Here is a 15,485-nt window from a genome sequence, read left to right on the forward strand (position 1 = left end):
GTATTTCAGGGGTTTGCATTTACCATGGAAATAAGGATTTTTTTTTTTTTTTTTTTTTTTTTTGGTTTTTTTGGCCGGGGCTAGGTTTGAACCCGCCACCTCTGGCATATGGGACCGGCGCCCTACTCCTTGAGCCACAGGCGCCGCCCAAGGATTTTTTTTTTTAACAGTAGAGGAAGACCTGTTCTCAAGATATTTCATCATTTACAGATTTATCTAAATGAAAAGCAATATTTCCCACCTGCTATGGTGCTTCAATTTATAAGTGATTTTTAGGATGTTTTTGCTAAGAAAATTTTGGAAGCTATTTGTTAGGAAGAATTTGTGTATTTCTCTTGATTTGACAGTCTCTCCCTCACAAGGCCTTCTTGGGAAGCAAAAGAATCACTAACTACGTGGACCCAGACAAAGGATCAACAGGTCTCATAATCAGGAAACTTGTATTAACTGAGTTCCTTCCCAGGATGATAGGTACTAATTCATGTCCCCCATTTGTTTAAGATAGGCTGATTTAGTCAGGGATTTTTGCATCGGAATAGTAGCACATTCTGTCTGTATTTAGAATTGGTTCTGTAGTAGAACCAATTATGATAACTAATGTGTTAATCTGGGAATCACAGCTACATTAATGTCTGAAATCAGTGACCAATTTGATAACTGTAAACTGACACATGTGAGCCAAAATCAGAAGTTTGCCTAAAACATAGTTTTACAATAGAGATGATCTTGCCAGTGGGACCAAAATGCTCGAAACATTTTAGCTCTGATACCATGCATTCTTCATTTTTTTACTCCACAGTGTCAACTTGGGCACAGCCAGTTTTTGCAACTCTTCCTTTTTAACTCTGTAATTTACCATTATCTATCCTCCCTAACAGGTTCTTTAGGTAGGTTGATAAGCAAGATACATTGGCGCTTGTGTGGTTAGGACTAATTCTGTTCTCATAAAGGTGACTTGCCCACTGTGTGAGGCTTATCTCACAAGTAAATTCTGAGGGCTAATTTCCTTTATTTCCAGGTTTAAGAAGGAAGCCTCACTTAAAATCTTGAGTTTTGATATTTTTCTTTATTTTGATTTGCCTATTTAAGTAATAACGGGTACATTCTAACTAAGTAGTGAGTACATTTTTATTTTTAAGGTGTGTTTGTTTTTCAAGCAGCTTCACTTGGTTAGAAAAACTTCACGTGTCCTCATTTGTTGTGAACAGTGATTGTGGGGTTTCGTTTTCTGAATGTACTCAAAACCCGCAATGACAGTTGACTAGGTTGTTTGCTAACAGAAAAACCCAAAACAGGAGTATGTGTATATGGCATGAATTAGTCCTTGACTTTAAGCTTCTTGATATCTTTACGAGGAATTACTAATAAAATTTTATTGACAACATAAATCCAAGGCTCTAACATGTCTTAAGTTACTGTGAACCAAGTTTCAGTCCCTGGGAAATGTGGTGAATAAAGTCTCTAATGTAATTGACTCTTTATCCAGGTAACTTCATGTATCACCAGAGTGTAGCCTCTGGGATTTGGTTGTCCATGTCCTAGTATCACCTCTACTACTTAAACAGTAGAATGGCTGTGGGTGAATGACTGGACTTCACACCTTGATTTCCATCCCCACAACGTGTCAGTAATATTACCTATTGATAGAGTTTGAGATTTAAGGGTTGAATGGTCAAGGAAGGCTGGAGGAAACAGACGGCATTAGAATCCTAATAGAAGGATAGATTTTGGATATTGAAATCAAGGGCGAAAGCCAATCATGCCTATGGTGTCCAGCTAAATTGTTAATTCTGATGAATATTTGGGTATTTTCTTGTTTAACCTGTTGAATCACTCCTATAAAAAGCAAGGAATAATTGTAATTATCTGTAAAGAGAATTATCTGGCAAAGTATTTAATCATAAGCTCCTTTTTAATGTTTCTGCTTTCTCCAGCCTTCCTCCTTTCCCCACTGATTTTCCTGCGCCTTCCACGTGAAAGAAAATGAAAGCTAACTGCAAAGCTTTGATAAAAATAGGAGATAAAAAATTTGCTTCCTCTAAAATGAGTTTTAAGCATGAATGTGAAGTAAATGTTTTTAAATCATATTAGATTTATATTACTGGTGAGAACAACAGTAAGGGCTTGTTATGCTACTAGCATTTTAAAAAGTTGGATTTTACTTAAGAATGTCACAAAATCAGTGATTCTGATTTATCTGACTTCCAAAGCTTTTTCCTGCCTGGTATGAGTAATATCCTTAAGTTTCGAAGTTATATACCACTGAGAAGTAACCAAATTCACACAGGTCTATTGTTTATGCTCATTTCCTGCCCTACATCTTGCTGTTTTCAATATAATAAAAAGAAATTGTATATTTTTGTTTCACTCTAGCATGTGATCTGCCTATTCCTAACCCCCAACATCACTTCTCAAAACTATTTACAGCTTCTCTGGTGAGGGTTTTTACCAAATTGCTGTGAAATTAAGGCTTGCTTAGACCTCTTAAACGTTCATATATACCACCCAAGGTCAGTTTTCTCTAGCCTTTCAACTCAATCTGTAGGAGTTTGAATTTTGCCATGGTTTTTCACAATTTTAACATGACTTGGCAATAGGAAAAAGCACTGTAGCTGTCCCTTGGGACTGTTACTGTTTAAATTTTTCACAATAATAGCATACATGAGAACTATATTAATCACTAAAAATAGAGGCTGCTTCCACCAGTGACTTATGAAGTTGGCAGGATCACCCAGAAAGCATTTCTAAATGCACATTTCTGCATTTAAGTAGCTGCTTTAAACTGAATTAATACTTTTAAGTATAGCACATATGCAGAATAAAGACTAGACCTGGTAGATGGTAGCAGTTTGGGGCTGTTCACTGAGCAGATTGAGTTACCTCAGAGCTATTCCTTACACAGTGTAAGGGTCAAAATAGGCTGCAGTTAAGGAAATACTGTAGAGCTACATTTTAGAAGGGGTTTAAATTTCCTTGGTTGACCTTGGGCCTAGGGCATGCAGGAATTTGGTGCATGTTAAAGTATTTTAATTGTCTGGAATCTTGGGCTGGTTGTGTCTGGTGAAAAGGGTGATGTTTATGGAGGAGAAAGTATTGCTGCTAGGTACGAAATGAAAGCCTTTCCACACCTTTTAAGTACTCGAAATCATACACTGGACTGGTAAATTTATCAGTTTCTCAGTGGTATGTAACTTTGAATCTTAAGGATACTTAAGGATATTACTAATACCAGGCAGGAAAAAGCTTTGGAAGTCAGATAAATCTGAGTGGCAGTCCCAGCTCCCGCTTACTAATCAGATAGCCTTGAGAAAGTAAACTCTGAACTCTAGTCTTCATTTAATAAAGTGAAACTACCATCCCAAAGAGCAGCTAGAGTTAAGTGATGTTCTTTTTTCTATTCAAAGTTCTATGAATACTAGCCTGGTCCAGGGAAGTCCAATACACTGAGAGCTGGGGTTGCAGTAGACAGAGTTGAATATCACAAGGAGATGGGAGCATTTTCTCAGATCTCCCCAAGAATCTGGGGGCTAAGGTTTTAAAAAGTGGCTTGGTGAACAAAGACCTGGGGAATTGGGTCTGCTATTTGGCTGGGGATGAACTCACAGGGTTGGGAAGCAGAAATGTCTTCCTCACTGAGACATTTCCTAGAAAGGGGGTCTCAGAGCTTGTTGGATCTGTTCCAATACATGTCCACAACTCTGGTTGACATCTGGGTCTCCCTGAATGCAATCTGGAAGAGATCTCAAAGACCAGTTATAGGTTTTACAGTGATGATGTCATCTATAGAAACAGTTGTGGAAGTCACAAATCTGGTCCCTCTCAGAAAGGCTATGTGTCACCTAAGCAGTAAGCAGTTAACAGCAGTAGGGAAGTTGGGGAAAATGGCTGGTTATCTTTTGGCTTTATACTTTTATAGAAATCAGATTTCTTATCACTTTCTGACTTATGGCCTGACATTTTATTTACTTTTTGAGACAGTCTCACTTTGTCACCCTTGGTAGAGTGCTGTAGCATCAGAGCTCACAGCAACCTCACACACAGGCTCAAGCAATTATCTTGCCTCAGCCTCCCAAGCAGCTAGGACTACAGGTGGCTACCACAAAGTCTGGCTATTTTTGTTGTTGTTGGAGACAAGAGTCTCAAGCTGTTGCCCTGGATAGCTGTGGCATCATAGCTCACAGCAAACTCCCAACTCCTGAGCTCAAGCAATCCCCTTGCCTCAGTTTTGCTATTTTTAGTAGAGATGGGGTCTTGCTTTTGCTCAGGCTGGTCTCAAACTCCTGAGCTCAAGCAATCCCCCCATCTTGGCCTCCCAGAGTGCTAGGACTACAGGCATGAGACACTGAGCCTGGCCCTGACATAATTTTAATACAGGTGGTTTCAGTACCCCTGGCACCACCTGCCCCCTGTCTTGATTACACCTCATTTCTGAGGTCTGGTCCAATGGGGTAGAGAAGGGTGGATTAGGGCTTTGGCTTCCTGTTGACGAGGGGCTTAGTTGGAGTTGGACCTAGGGTGAGAGGAATGAAACCACTTCAGAGTTCTCTGTAGGGATTCACAGGTGCCCGGTTGGAGACCCATGGTTTGCATGACAAAGACAATGATGTTATTCACTGTTTTAATGCAGCATTTAAGGGAGCAGTGGATGATAAGGTAAATAAGGGTTTATCCAAAGGAGCAATAGCTCCAACTTTAAAAGTTCTGTGGAACTGTTCAGAAACCTTGGGGGATCCAGGAGAATAACCCCAAGAACCAATCAATCATGGGTTGCTGGTAGGGCCCTGTTGTAGCCATGCAGCTTATTGGGAAATCTTTGCTATTTGGGTTTCAGCTTCTCATTTATATGGGTGATACTAATTTAGCACTACACAAACTCGCACTTCTTTAGTCCAGAGGAAGTCTAGGGCTGTTCACTTAAGGACTGCATGCGCCTGTGAGTTAAGTCCACAAGGTTTTTTGTGGTTTCTTCAGCAATTAACCCGTCTTGCTTGTGGTCTTCCCCTCGTCCTTAGGGGGAGGGATGGTGCCAGGGCAGGAAGATGGTATCTGTGTAAGGAAGCAGATAAGCCCCAAGGCCTGCTGGCTAATTTGGGCTGTCTGGGGACCGAAGAGAGTTCATGGAGTAGCCACAAGGTAGCAGGCAGCTTTCTGTCTGTGTCTCTGTTAGTATAAAATTCATAGCTAGGAACTATTATTTCTAAAAGGCTCTGCCGCCAAGTGTCCTGTCATGCTTCTGGCAACCCTCTCTTTAATCCATGAGGCAATGCCTGGAACCTTTTGATCTTTTGTCATTATAGGACGAATTGAGAATTGGGTTACCATGTGTCCCAATAAACAAACCTTCTGTGTGTAGGCTGTTAGGCAGCATTGGTCCCATCCTTGTAAGGGAGGGAGGCTCTGATCCGCTGCCACAGGCAAACGTATACCCAGGGGACACTCAGTAATTCATAGGGAGCTTGGATAGTACAGACTTAAACCAGGAATCATATTTCATGCAGGTTTCCAAAATCCATTTACATGATATCCCTCAATGTATGATCTCTTGACATAACAAGGACCTACCTATTCTTAGCCCCATCCTCAACTGGATTCAGGTTATGGAAGTCCTGTGGTCCAGTGTGACCATCCAATTTTAAGGACATAGGATAGAGTTTAAACAAGGGGTAGATGTATCTTGGTATATGACTAATTGAGCTTAAAAAGTGGACAGAAAAAAAGGTTGGTCTGTCTATATGGTGGCATTGGCAAATCCAGCAGTCCTGAGAGATTTCCACCTGTAGCAAGCAATACTCTTGAGATAATTTGACTATAATGTTGAGCCATTCTAGGCCATGTGACAAAGAGAAAAGGGTGGGTAAGGTCATGGCAGTAAAAGGTGGCATCCTCAATAAACCTAAGTGCTAAGGGCATCTAAATAAGGGGAGACAAGGAACTATTCTTGCATGGCACGAAATCAAGAGGCAAAGGATTCCAGCAATAACAATAATTAGAGCAATGTGGATTACACATATAGTAGGAAACAAGAGGTGGGAGCAGGTATCACATCTTTCTGTACAAACCAGAAATGATGGTAAAGTTCCTATGTTGCTCAAAATAATGATTATAATGAGAAAGCCATATCATTTAAATTCTATTAAAAGCTAGAAGAAAGTGGGGAGGGGTTTGTTGTTGTTTTTCTGAGACAGAGTCTCACTTTGTCACCCTTGGTAGAGTGCCATGGCATCATAGATCACAACAACCTCAAACTCTGGGCTCAAGTGATCCTCTTGCCCCAGCCTCCCAAGTAGCTGGGACTGCAGGTGCCCACCACAGTGCCCAGCTATTTTTTTTTTTTTTAAGAGACGAGTTCTCGCTCTGGCTCAGGCTGGTATCGAACCTATGAGATTAGGCAATCCACCCGCCTCGGGCTCCCAGGGTGCAGGATTACAGGCGTGAGCCACTGTACCCAGCCCAAGAAAGTATTAAAAAAAAAAAAAAAACAGGGTGGCACCTGTGCCTCAGTGAGTAGGGCACCGGCCCCATATACCAAGGGTGGCGGGTTCAAACACGGCCCTGGCCAAACTGCAACAAAAAAATAGCCAGGTGTGGCAGGCACCTGTAGTCCCAGCTACTCGGGAGGCTGAGGCAAGAGAATCACCTATGCCGAAGAGCTGAAGGTTGCCATGAGCTGTGTGACACCATGGCACTCTACCAAGGGCGATAAAGTGAGACTCTGTCTCTGCAAAAAAAAAAAAAACAGGGCCCAAAATGTCTTCACCAAAAAAAAGGAAAGGAAAGTACTTTTCTGAGATTTCTCTTGAAGAGATTCTTAAGGTCTGACAAGGGGCTTACTTGTCCACTCCTGAGAGCCCAAAGTATCTTTTGGTTTTTCCTACTGGGCCAGGAGTCGGGTGGGACCAGCTTCACTTGACTGTGATGAATCCAGGGCTTGATTCCTACAAGTTTGACAGAGGAGTTGGTCACGAGAAAGCAAGTGAGCAGCCTTCCACCAGTTCCTCCAGGTCTTAAGCAGTACCCAGTATCCAGGCCAGATGTGGTCTAGTGGAACATCCACCAGGAACTGTGAGCTGCTAGAAGCAAATTCTTGAATCTTAGCATCAGATTTATGGATCATGTTTATCTGTTGGTATCAAATTCTTTAACAAGCAAACTGCGTGTCATAATTCACAGCCAGAGTACAGGAAGAGTCTCCCATATAGAATTTCAAAGGGGCTCAACTTGAGCCTGCTTCTAGGCGCCACTCTGACTAGGACAATAGACAGTGCTTTATTCTGAATGGATCTTTACTCTGGATGGAGATTAGTTTCTTGGCAGATTATAGATAAGATTTTCTTTATAGTATGATTTATCTTTTTAGTTTTTCCGGTGGCCACAGTCTCCAGGATGACTCCCAAGTTATTCCAAGGGCTGGGACACACCCTGTGTGATCTGGGATACAAAGCCAGCACCATTGTCATTCTGAATGGAAACCAATACTCCATCCTGAGGTATAATTTATTTTGTTAAGGCCTTACCAGCTTCAGAAGCTCTTTCTGTCCAGCAAGGAAGGACTTCAACCAGCCCAAGAAACTATCCGTAAAAATAAGTAGATACTTGAAATTTCCTGCTACTCTTGGCATCATAATTAATCAGTTTGACAGTCTTCTGTTGGCTCTTGACCCCTGGCCTGAACTCCTTGTGGGGCTGTTCTGAGCACAGGGGAGAACTTTTTCTATAACTTTCCGAACTATCCTTTTCATATGGCATCCCTGCCATAATGGTTGAAGTCATGAATATGCCTGACAATGTCATTCATAAGATATTTGGGTACCAGCACGGTTCCTGCCTCATTATACACACACACATACATATATATAGTAAATGTTATATAAGTATATATTATATATGTGTATAGATGGGGAAATACTAATATATATCCACACTGATACATTTTACAAAATATTTGCAAAATATGCTCTATGTATTGACCACCTCTTTATAAAATATTATAATGAATATTTTGTAAATAGAGGTACATTTAACTGAACCTCCCATTTTCCCTATGTGTGGTACCTTTAAGGGTGACTTTTAGGCAGCAAAGGTATCAGGAAAGCCCTGGAGCCCTTTTTCCTTGCTGCTTCCTTTGAGGCCTGCTCTGCCTGATGGTTGTCCCTTGCCGCCAGACTTTCTGTCCACTGATGTCCAAGGCAATGCACTGTATCTACTTTCCAGGGGTTTAAAGCAGCATCTAACAAGGCTAGGATTTCTTTAGCATGTTTTATTAATATTTCTTTATTACCAGAGGTCAAAAGTCCCCTTTATTTCCCGATGGCCCCATGAACATGAACAACAGAAAAATTACCTGGAGTCTGTGCTGCCAGCAGTGCTGGTGAGAGCAATTTTTTTTATTATTATTAAATCATAGCTGTGTACATTAATGCGATCATGGGGCACAATACACTGGTTTTATAGACCATTTGACACATTTTCATCACACTGGTTAGCATAGCCTTCCTGGCATTTTCTTAGTTATTGTGTTAAGACATTTACATTCTACATTTACTAAGTTTCACATATACCCTTGTAAGAAGCACTGTAGGTGTAATCCCACTAATCACCCTCCCTCCCCCCATTGTACCTCCTACCTCCCCTCCCTTTCCTCCTTCCCCATATTCTTAGGTTATAACTGGGTTATAGCTTTCATGTGAAAGCCATAAAGTAGTTTCATAGTAGGGCTGAGTAATTGGATACTTTTTCTTCCATTTCTGAGATACTTTACTAAGAAGAATATGTTCCAGCTCCATCCATGTAAACATGAAAGAGGTAAAGTCTCCATCTTTCTTTAAGGCTGCATAATATTCAGAGAGAACCAGACTAAAGCCATTTTGAGAGTTCAGCCATTTCGTCAGCCATTTTGTTCAAAACTGATGAGTCACCGTGAGTCCCGGGTTTTCCAGCTTGTGTTATCAGCCTCCAGTCAGAAACTGCCTTCTGGAGTGGGCCATATGGCAGGACCAGTGGCAGCCAATCCAGAAGCAGTCCCTTTGTTTAAAATGTATACACCCACTTTGCTGTCGCTACACTATAAAATAGCCCTGTGACAGAGCTCAGGGCTCCTGCCTTGGATCCATTATAGTGGAATCCCCAGGAGCCCAAGCTCGAGCTTGCAATAAAACAGCTCTTTTGCTTTTTGTATGGGAATCGGTTCCCTGGTGGTCTTTGGGGACTTTGTGATCTGGGCATAACATCTGGGGGCTCGTCTGGGATCCCCCAAGACCCCCTGAAGACCCCCGACCCGAAGAGCCAATAAGTGGTAAGTGTCTGTCTTGTCTATCGTGTTCACTTTTGGGGATTGAAGGTCTGTGAATGATGTGGTCGGCATAAAGTCAAAGTGGATGTGCTGGAGGCTGCCAGCCAGGAGAGCCGTGGAGATGTCCCGGCCTCTTCTGAGGTGTGAAACTCAGTGTATGTTGTAGAGGTTATCCCATCAGACTGGGACGTGGACCCCACCCAGGGTGTGGTGTGGAAGAAATGGTTCTTGTGCCCAGGCAGTTTCACAGGTCGCTCCTGCAGCACCATCACAGACCGTCAGATTACTTTCAGTTTTGTTTCCGCGGACCGTCTGTCTGGATTGTCCTTTTGTGTGCTGTGTGTTTCATTGGTGTCTTTGTGTGGTTGTGGTTGGCCCTGACGGGGCGACTCTGACTTTGACTATAACATGGGACAGACTCAAACAACCCCCCTTTCCCTTTTCCTTGACCATTTCTCAGATTTCGAGTCCAGAGCACAGGACTTAGGACTTATGGTGAAGAAAGCTAAACTTATTACTTTTTGCAACAGCGAGTGGCCAACTTTCAACGTTGGCTGGCCTCCTGAGGGAACCTTTCACTTTCCCATTATTTTCCAGGTTAAGGACATGGTTTACCATCCACAGACCGGTCACCCCAACCAGGTTCCGTACATTACCATTGGATTGACCTGGTGGAGGATCCCCCTCCATGGCTAAAGGCTCTTTTGCCTCCAGCAGATGATGTCTGCAACAGTGCAGCAGTTCTTGCAGTGCACGAGAAGCCCCTCACTGAGAAATCCACTAAATTCACCAAACCCAAACCCTCTGTCCCACTTTATCCTGTGTTACAGGACAGCATGGACCAAGATTTCTTTTGTCCTCCTCTGTATCGTCCTCCTGCCCCTCCACAGGTTGCCTCTCCATCTCCTGGAGAGGCGGCGGCCGGGCCCGCTGCTGAAGTTGAGACTGCAGTCAGACCTGGCGCTGGGAGTCCACCGTACACAAGACAGCGGGCCCAGCGAGAGGTGAATGCTGACTCAACCATCCTTCCTCTGAGGGCTGCAAGCCCCCCAGATGTGTATGGGGTGCAAGATCTTTATTATTAGCCCTTTGCCACAGTGATTTGTATAACTGGAAAATGCAAAACCCTACATTCTCTGAAAAGCCTAGTGTCTTAGTTAATCTCTTAGATTCTTTTCTCTTTACTCATCAGCCTACCTGGAATGATTGTCAGCAGCTTTTACAGGTGCTCTTCACTACAGAAGAGAGGGAGAGAATACTGTTGGAGGTTCAGAAGTCGGTTGTGGGTGCAAACGGAGCTGTGACTACTAATCCTGCTGAGATTAACACTGTCTTCCCCCTTACCCGCCCTGATTGGGATTTTCACACAGGGGATGGTCAGACAAGTCTCCAAGTCTACTGCCAGACTCTAATGAGGGGTCTCTAGAAAGCGGCCCGTAGGCCGTCTAATTTGGCTAAGGTAGGTAACATGCAGCAGGAAAAGAATGAGTCTCCCTCTGCCTTCCTAGAAAGGATCATGGAAGCATTCCGTACTTATACTCCCATGAATCCTGAGGAAGACAGTAGCAAAGCTGTGGTTATTATGGCTTTTGTTAACCAATCTGCCCCTGATATATGAAAGAAACTTCAGAAAGTAGATAGGTTGGCTGAGAAAAACTTACAAGATTTGCTTGCAGTGGCCGAGAAGGTTTATAATAACAGAGAGACACCAGAGGAAAAACAGACCCGCGCTCAGACCAAACAAACTCAAGATCTGGCTAAAATCCTGCTGGCCACCACAGCTGCCAAGCCAAAGGATCGGGCAGGCACGACTAAAGCGACTAACCGCTGAAGGTGAGGAGAAACCCTTGGAGGAGGAACGCAGATGCTTACAGAGGGACCAGTGCGCCTACTGCAAGGAGATAGGGCACTGGCCAGAGAATGTCCCAAGCAGAGAGCCAACAAGCCCACCCCCCATGGTGAAACTCACATTTTGGAAACGGGGGAATTAAGTGATTAGAGAGGTCAGGGTTCAGCACCCCTCCCTGAACCCAGGGTAACCCTCAAAGTGGAGAGGACACCGATTAATTTCCTTGTGGACACTAGTGCCCAGCATTCAGTGCTTTTAAGAGATCAAGGTAAACTAGATACAAGAAAATCTTGGGTCCACGGGGCAGCTGGGATGAAGCAATGCTCATGGACTACCCAAAGAACTGTAGACCTGGGCACAGGCCGGGTATCCCATGCATTTATGGTTATCCAAGACTACCCATACCCCTTACTTGGGAAAGATTTATTAACCAAGATCGGGGCTCAGGTATCTTTCAAGCAGGATGGCCCCCAGGTTACAGTGCGTATTGGGAAGTGGACTTCACAGAAGTCAAACCAGGTTGGTATGGATATCTTTTGGTCTTCATTGATACTTTTTCTGGGTGGGCTGAGGCATTTCCAATGAAGCACGAAACTGCCCAGGTAGTGGTGAAGAAACTGCTAGAAGACATCCTCCCCAGGTATAGACTACCAGCCCTGATAGGCTCAGACAATGGCCCTGCTTTCGTGTCACAGGTAACCCAGGGGGTGGCTATGGCTCTGGGGAACTACCTGGAAATTACATTGTGCTTACAGGCCCCAAAGCTCAGGGCAGGTAGAAAGAATGAATAGAACTCTAAAAGAGACCTTAACCAAATTAACTCTTGAGTCTGGCCAAGACTGGGTGGCTCTCCTTCCTTTTGCCCTGTATCAGGTTAGGAATTCTCCATATAAGCTTGGGCTCACTCCCTATGAGATACTTTATGGGAGACCACCTCCTATCATTCCCAACACTCGCATAGAGTTAGTAACTGAGGCAGATGATGAAAATTTCCTCCTCTCCCTTCTGTGTTACCAGCAGGTACAGAAAGAGTGTTGGCGCCGCCTGTGGGCTACTTACGTGGCTGGTTCCGTACCTGAGTCCCACAAGTTCTGGCCTGGCGATTGGGTTTACGTAAAGAGGCATCCCCGAGAGACTTTGGAACCCCGGTGGAAGGGCCCATATGTCATGATCCTGGCAACACCCACCGCTCTCAAAGTAGACTTCATCGCTTCCTGGGTACACCACACCCACGTAAAACTTGCAGACCCGTTCACCATTCAGGAAGACTTCATCCCACAATGGAGAATCCAGCAGGCTGAAGGCAACCCTTTAAAACTCAAACTAAAGTGTTCCCCACCTACTTGCTGCTAATATTGGTTGTATGTACCCCTTTGAGTGCCTCCCCTTACCCTAATCCTCATCAGCCATATAATGTCGCCTGGTATGTCTATGGGGGACCCGTGCGGGGGATGTTTGGGGGCACCTTCATCTGGCCTGCTGACTGGTCGTTGTTAAATTCTACTTAGGGTATCCATCCTAAGAACACCTGGTACCCAGATTTATATAGAGATCTAGACCAAGTAGTGGGTCTCATGCAGAGCACCTGGAGCCCCTGACACAGCTTACATTATGTGTACCCAGGTCACAAAACAGACAAGTGTGGGGGGCACACTTTCTGTCAACATTGGAGCTGTGTATCCACAGGCCAAATCTGGTGGACACCACCAAACACCCCGGATTTAATTGAGGTAAAAAGAAGCCCCAGGGGCGGCGCCTATGGCTCAGTTGGTAGGGCGCCAGCCCCATATAACGAGGGTGGTGGGTTCAAACCCGGCCCTGACCAAACTGCAACCAAAAAATAGCCGGGCGTTGTGGCGGGCGCCTGTAGTCCCAGCTACTCGGGAGGCTGAGGCAAGAGAATCGCTTGAGTAGTTGGAGGTAGTTGGAGGTTGCTGTGAGCTGTGTGAGGCCATGGCACTCTACCGAAGGCCATAAAGTGAGACTCTGTCTCTACAAAAAAAAAAAAAAGCCCCGGTCCTTGGTCACATACAATTGGCAGGGACAATTGCCATCTGCCATCGTACAGGGCTCCTCGGAGAAGTAAGACTATGTGACCCAGTGCGCATTCGGTTCACTGGCCTGGGGAAAAATTGTTTCACCACTTGGGAATTTGGAAAAATATGGGGACTCCATATATACAGCTCTGCCTGATGGGGTACGGACTTTGCTGTACATGACAAGGGGGGATTCATTAAGATAAAAGTAGAATACAGCCCGGTTCCTGACAAACCCACCCAAGTTGGACCTAATAGTATCCTCCCTTACCCAGCAAGTACTCAAGTATTCTCCAAATCAATAACTTGTGCCCCTGTGACGTCCCCATTGCCATCCAATTCCAGTAAAAGTCAATTTTCATACCCGGACCCCACATGGGAACTGCTCATCAAGTACTGACTTTAACCCAGCCAGACTTAACTGCAGCCTGCTGTCTCTGTCTTAGTGTAAAACCCCCTTATTATGAAGCTGTTGCCATTGTAGGGCAATACACTTCTGGAGAAGCCATAGCCTGCCGATGGCATCAAAGTCACCTTAGACTCATTGTTCAGACAGTGGTGGGAAAGGGCTTGTGTGTTGGAAAGGTGCCCATTTCCCACCAGCATCTGTGTAATGCTACTGTCCCATGGAATGGAACTGGGTATCTGATACCCTCAAATGATACCCAGTGGGCTTGCTCAACAGGTTTGGCTCCATGCATACATGCAGGGATCTTAGACCAGAATAATGATTATTGTGTTCTAGTACAGCCATATCAACAATAATCTATCACGAAGAAAGTACAATACTCAGAGATTCTTGGGCACCTTGAGCCCAGCCCCATGCAGAAAGCGGGAGGTAATTATGGCTCTCACTATCGCGACCTTATTAGGACTAGGGCTAGCTGGGGCCGGGACTGGAGTGTCTGCCTTAGTCCTCCAGGATAAAAACTACGGTGCTCTCCGGGATGCAATTGAGCTGAATATTCAGCAATTAGAAAAATCTATTACTCTCCTCCAAGAATCCTTAACTTCCCTTCCGAAGTAGTCTTACAGAACCAGAGGGGATTGGACTTGCTGTTCCTCCAGCAAGATGGGCTGTGTACCGCCCTAGGGGAGGAATGTTGTTTCTACGCTGATCATTCAGGGGTTGTGAAAGGATCTATGGCTCTTGTCTGAGAAAGCCTGCGCCAGCACAAAATAGACAAAGAAAATAGTCAGAGCTGGTATGAATCCCTGTTCAATTGGCCCCCTGGTCAACAATGCTAATATCAGCATTAGCTGGGCCTCTGACAATATTACTGTTACTCTAACCATAGGCCCCTGTATTGTCAACAGGCTCATAACATTTGTGAGAGAACATGTAGGTGCAGTACAATTGTTAGTTCTCTCTCTCTTTTTTTTTTTTTATAATATATCATTACTATATTTTATTTTATTTTATTTTATTGCAGTTTTTGGCCAGGGCTGGGTTTGAACCCGCCACCTCTGGCATATGGGGCCGGTGCCCTACCCCTTTGAGCCACAGTTCTCAAAGGCTAATATTGGCCCTTAGCAGAACAAGAAATGATGGAGACGCAGATGTCGGCCCCTTAGCAGAACAGGAAATGATGGAGACGCAGTCAATTTACAAGTAGAGGAGGGAATGAGAGAACCAGACTAATACCATTTTGAGAGTTCAGCCATTTCGTCAGCCATTTTGTTCAAAACTGATGAGTCACCGTGAGTCACCGGTTTTCCAGCTTGAGTCATCGGCCTCCAATCAGAAACTGCCTTCTGGAGTGGGCCATATGGCAGGACCAGTGGCAGCCAATCCAGAAGCAGTCCCTTTGTTTAAAATGTATATGCCCACTTTGCTGTGCTACACTATAAAATAGCCCTGTGACAGAGCTCGGGGCTCCTGGCTTGGATCTGTTGTAGCAGAGTCCCCGGGAGCCCAAGCTTGACCTTGCAATAAAACGGCTCTTTTGCTTTTGCATGGGAATCGGCTCCCTGGTGGTCTTTGGGGACTTTGTGATCTGGGCATAACATTTCCATGGTGTACATATACCACAATTTATTAATCCATTTGTGGATTGATGGGCCCTTGGGCTTTTTCCATGACTTAGCAATTATGAATTGGGCTGCAATAAACATTCTGGTACAAATATCTTTGTTATGATGTGATTTTTGGTCTTCTGGGTATATGCCTAGTAGAGGAATTATAGGATTGAATGGCAGATCTATTTTTAGATCTCTAAGTGTTCTCCAAACATCTTTCCAAAAGGAATGTATTAATTTGCATTCCCAACAGCAGTGTGGAAGTGTTCCCTTTTCTCCACATCCGCACCAA

The 15,485-nt window shown here is 44.2% G+C and overlaps 1 long non-coding RNA gene across 2 annotated transcripts; it reads left to right on the forward strand.

The window, feature by feature from the left end:
• The first annotated feature begins 9,105 nt into the window (after nucleotides 1–9,105).
• Nucleotides 9,106–15,271, forward strand: LOC128590800 (uncharacterized). 2 transcript variants are annotated; one of them, XR_008381338.1, is made up of 3 exons: nucleotides 9,106–9,292; nucleotides 9,887–11,657; nucleotides 12,156–15,271. It is a non-coding gene; the product is annotated as an uncharacterized LOC128590800 (long non-coding RNA). The 2 variants fall into 2 exon arrangements; XR_008381339.1 differs by having other exon boundaries at nucleotides 12,159–15,271.
• The last annotated feature ends 214 nt before the right edge of the window (nucleotides 15,272–15,485 follow it).

This window comes from Nycticebus coucang, chromosome 7, assembly GCF_027406575.1.
Source record: "Nycticebus coucang isolate mNycCou1 chromosome 7, mNycCou1.pri, whole genome shotgun sequence".
NCBI classification, from domain to species: Eukaryota; Metazoa; Chordata; class Mammalia; order Primates; family Lorisidae; genus Nycticebus; species Nycticebus coucang.